The sequence below is a fragment of the Hylobates moloch genome, unplaced genomic scaffold (genome assembly GCF_009828535.3).
Source record: "Hylobates moloch isolate HMO894 unplaced genomic scaffold, HMol_V3 SCAFFOLD_6, whole genome shotgun sequence".
NCBI classification, from domain to species: Eukaryota; Metazoa; Chordata; class Mammalia; order Primates; family Hylobatidae; genus Hylobates; species Hylobates moloch.
In genome coordinates, this window is record NW_026652281.1 from 56,450,863 (window position 1) to 56,456,128 (window position 5,266).

At 35.6% G+C, this 5,266-nt stretch overlaps 1 long non-coding RNA gene across 1 annotated transcript; it reads right to left on the reverse strand.

Annotated features, from left to right (window-relative positions):
- Positions 1–636: 636 nt before the first annotated feature.
- LOC131383797 (uncharacterized) lies at positions 637–4,969 on the reverse strand. The gene is made up of 3 exons (XR_009214100.1): positions 4,932–4,969; positions 4,590–4,653; positions 637–925 (listed from the first exon to the last, which is right to left on the reverse strand). It is a non-coding gene; the product is annotated as an uncharacterized LOC131383797 (long non-coding RNA).
- Positions 4,970–5,266: the final 297 nt, after the last annotated feature.

Below are 5,266 nucleotides of genomic sequence, written 5' to 3' on the forward strand. Positions count from 1 at the left end.
TAAAATGTAGAAGTCATCTGAAATGCCTAGAAACGAGTAGGAGATGGAAGGGTGCGTATGATGTCCACCAAACTCACATCCAATGATCATCAGTGAATGTAAAAAATCACTTCATGTGATAATAAATAAACAGGTAGAAAATCAATAAGCCTGTGAAAAATAATTCCATGTGTTCCAGCCTCATAGTTTAGTAAAATGTTAACAAGTAACAATAATAACAAAACGTAATCAGAAAGCCCTTAGAGAAGGTCTTGAATGGCGACCAGGTGTATGGGGCCAGACTGTGGGTTGATGCCATCTTTTTTATTTACAAGGATGATTAAGTGATACCTTTGGTCAGATGATCTTCAGGAAGGATGAAATTGAGTTTATTTATAGATCATAAAGACCTGTTGATAATGACTAATAAAAGGAAAGACAGAAGCATACTTTAAACATATTACTGCTACATCCGTAATGGAAATGGAATTGTAATAAAAATGGCAGTTGTGTCACAATGTAATATGCAATCAAAAAGTATATAGATATTATCACTTTTACATATTTAAATTATAAATGTTTATAGTTTATGATGTATAACTGTATTATATTATGTGTAGAATATAAATGAAAAATTAAAGTGCAAATAGAGTAGGAGTCCTTTGTCTGATACTCTATAAAATGTTTTTTTGTTGTCGTTAGGGGAAAGGTTAAGCTATAGTAACAAAGACCCTCCTTCACCTCCACAAAAAAATTCAGTAGCTTAAGTAAGATAAAAGTTTGTGTATCTCCTACATAATAATCCAGATATAAGTAGTCCTGGCTAGCTGAATTGCTCTTCTCCATGAAGTCATTCAGGGGCCCAGCTTTCTTCCATCCTGTTGCCCCAGGTGTTGTCCTTACTTGAAAACTCAAAGCTGAGCCCCCACAACATCTGTGTTCCAGCCTGTAAGAAAGTAAAGAGACAACCTAGCATATTCTGACTTAGCTTTTAAGAAAATGACCTAGAATCTACACACATCGCTTCTGCTTATACCTCGTTAATGCAAACTCAATGTGATGGCCACACCTAGTACACCAGTTTGTAGAGTTCCACAGCAAAGTACCACAGACTGGGTGACTTCAATAATAGAAATTTATTTTTTCACAATTCTAGAGGCTAGATGTTTGATGTCAAAGTATTTGCAGGGTTTATTTTTTCTGAAGCCTCTCTCCTGGCCTATAGATGTCTATCTTCTTCTTTCATCTTCACATGGTCTTTCCTCTATGTGTGTCTGTGTCCTAGTATCCTTATAAGAACACCAGTTATATTGGATTAGGACCCATGCTAACGACCGCATTTAATCTTAATTACCTCTTCAAAGACCCTATCTCCAAATACAGTCACATTCTAAGGGAATGGGGATCAGGACTTCAACATGTGAATTTTGTGGGGACACAATTCAGTCCATAAAACCTAACATCAAAGGAGGCTGAGAAATTAGTTAGTAGTTGAATGGTCACTTAGGTAGATAAAACTTCCACTCCATTGCTAAAAGGAGGAAGAGAAAAGTAAATATTGGGGAAAATTTAGCAGCATCTGTCACATTATAATAGAATTATACAATACCAAGTTTATATCAGGTTAAAACTCATCAACCAAAAAAAAAAAAAATGGGAAGCATATGTAATTGATAACAAAACTCAAAAGCAATGAAAGGGGATTGAACAAAAGAGAATGGCAGAGGAAATTCCCAGGTCAGGGCTTTGGAGGAAGAAATTTCTTTCTGGGCCCCAGGAAAGAAATCCAGCTTCAATACAAAGCCCTGCTTAAACTCAATTCCAGCAATAGTGAGACAATTTCAAGTATGAAGAGTGGGACTCAAGACAAATGTAACACCTGGATACATTTCTTAAGCATTAGGAGGCACAGGTCTCAGGATGTTAAGCCAGTCTCCTCTGATCACCACAAAAAGTGAATGTTATTTGAGTCATCCATAAAATGAATTTGACCAATTCTATTACATTACTCCCTTTCTAAATTAATGTTTGATCATACATACATGAGATGTTCCCAATCTAGAAATTTTTTAAAAGAGTTTTACTAAATGAAATTAAATCTCTGTGCTTTGTGTAAATTTGCCGTATGAGCAAACTATAGTGATATGTTGTTTACAAAAATTATTGGGTGAACTTAAGAGAATGAAAGGTGGTAAATAAAACTCCTTTCATTCATAATATTTTCTAGCTAAATTTTGGTGTTTTCTTTTTGTTTCTTAATACATGCGCAAATGTGTTCAATAGATTTTTTAAAATTCCCCCACAAGGATAAATCTGAAGTGTAATTCAGAAACCTGCACATAACCTTCAATTTCTTTTCCCAAGTCCCATGGCAATTCTATACCGTGAAACCATAAACATGTGAGCCCAGTTACAAATTGTTAATTTATGAAATTTATTTGGATGGATATTTGACAGTTTCTTTCTGCTGTGACTCATGTTTGAGTACGTGCCAGGAGCACCCTTTGCCTTTTACTTTACACATACAGAAAGAAAATGGGAGCATAAGGCACTTTTCCTAAGAAATATTGTGATTAAAAAATAGTTATACAGCAAAAAAACAGTTGCAAACACATAGTATCATTCATTGCTAATGAGTTAAAAGGATACCACAGCGCACATATAAATCACTATACAGTATCTTGCAGTTTATTTAAATTTATTGTGCCTCATTATAACTGAGCTATGCACCTTTAGGTCTGAGTTGATTAGGAATGCGATAGCTCAGAATAGCTTTTAATTCAGAGAAACATGGCCTGACCTTTACCATAATCCTGTGTGAAACACACTATAGTTTAGACATTAATAATGATGCAACCTTTTTTTCATACTGGTGAGATGCTACTTAAAATTTGGTATTATTAGTTAACAGGCCCAGGCCAATACATCAAAACCAAATTACCCTTCTGTGTATAACTACAGTACTTAATTCTGAGTTCTTCATCTCTCATAACTATTACTTCCTCTTTAAAAATGCTAAAAACCAAAATGTAATAGTGTCATGTCATAGCAATAAGTCACAGATACAAACCAAAGGCACTGCTCCTCACTCCCCATGGACTGCCACTGTAAGCCATTAAGGATTTGTGCTTCATGATACACGTTTTAACAGCGAAGGCATTGCTTGTCTTTGACCTTTGTCTCTCAATTTAAGAATGCCATTTCTTTAAACCACCTTCCAGTAAGTCAACTAGCACAAATAATAGAATTTCCTTACCACTCTGGTTCACATGCAGTTGAAAATGCAAATCGTGGTTACAAATATTCGATTTCTTTTAAAAAGTTATTTATATCACTTATCACTATAAATACAGCAAATACAGCAAATAATAAAGACATTTACAGAGTTTAATGGATCTAATAATTCACCAAGGCTCATAATAGAAAACAGCGTTATCCTATGCCACCCATTCTCACCCCTTTTCACTCTTGCTTGTCATTCCCCAGAGGAAACTCATTTTGGTTCTCTTCAATGTTTCCCCTGATATTTAGCTTATATTCCCAAATAACAAGTTTATATTATTAAATCTCAATTTTAAAATTTTGGATATTATATATTGATTTTCTATAATAAGAAAAATAAGATATAGCCCTTTTGGAACACTGTCGCTTCAAAACTTAAGATTTCCCTTTGTTATCATTCCTGGGGATTTCCTCTGCCATTCTCCTGTGTTCAATTCCCTTTCACAGAATCCCTTTCTTTGAGTTAGAATTTCCCTCATCTCCGAAAAACAGAAAAAAAACACAAAGGATTAAATGAAATAGGAGTCTACTTATCATGGACAAAAGAATGGTCCTGCAGTGGAATGGAAACTATGTTGTTAGGAAATTAGGACCCTCAGATTGCATTGCTTTGCCATGCTTGCTTTTTATTTCCTGGGACACCAGGTTGTGATACAAGATGGCTGACGGAGCTTCAGCCATTATGTGTACACTACAGAAAAGAAAGAAGAAAAGCAAGTCAAACTCCCTACCTCCACTTAAATTCCGTAAGTGGAACTTATTCAAATGGCCATGCCTACCTTCAAGGAAGGCATGATAGGAAATTTGTCTTTATTTCAGTTATTCTGTTGCTAAGAAAGGAGAGTGGGCAATATTGTGGGATACTGTACCATACCATATCATCTTTCTAGATTATTTTAGTGCAGCATATATTGAAAGAGCTTTGGGAGAAAAGGTAAGCCAGAGATATATTTCTTGAAGCATTGCCTCTCTTAAAATGTCTTTATTTTCACACTCACATCTGATTGAAAGATTGGCTGGGATTTAAAACCAGATTGTACATGTTTTGTAGAATTTTAAAAGGTATTTCATTGTCTTCTAGCTTCCAGAGTTTATTGCGGGAAGTCCAAGTCTGTTCTGATTCTTAATTCTTTGTTTGTGATCCGTTTGTACCCCTGTCTATGGGCTTTTAGTATAATCTCTTAACTTCAGTATTCTACAGTGCCACAATAACATGTGTTATGTGGGTTTTGTTCCATTCATTCCTTATACTCAGCACTGGGAGGGTCTTTCAATCTCGAAATTAAAGTCCTCCCCCTCCCCTACTCCTTTCTGGGAAGTGTTTTTACCTTATTTCTTTGACATTTTCCTCATTCCTTTTTATCTTCTTTCTCTCCTCTTGGAAGCTGGACTCTAGAATCGATCAAAATGAATTGTATTGTGTTGCAGTAGAAAACCATCCCAAATATCAGTAGTTTAAAACAGCAGATATTTATTTCTCACTGATACTATGAGTCTAAGAGACTAGCTAAGTACTCAGTTCCACATCATTCTTACTCAGAGGCTAGGGGAACTGAGTCTTCACCCTCCGAAGGATCTCAGGACTGAAGTAGAGGAAAGGCAACATGGCAAACCACACTCTGGCTATTCAAAACTTCCACCCAGAAAGAACTCATATCACTTTTACTCACATTTTATGAGTCACAAAAAGTCACAGGCCCATGCTGATCTGCAAGAAAGAGAGGAGGTGCAGTCACACTAGGTCCCTGAAAGAGGGACAGCCAGAATCTTGGTTAACAGCCTCAAGAATTGTAACAATTTCCTGGAAGGATACTCTAATTTACTTTTTATTTTCTCTCTTTTTCTTATTATGGAGACTCAGTTTATAAGCAGTGAACTGCATACAACTTAATTATATATCTGGATAAATGTTTGCATATGTAAACACTATGTACCGTAACCCAAATCAAGATAAAAAATATTTCCAACACCTCAAAGACTTCCTGCTGCCTTCTCAGTCAACATC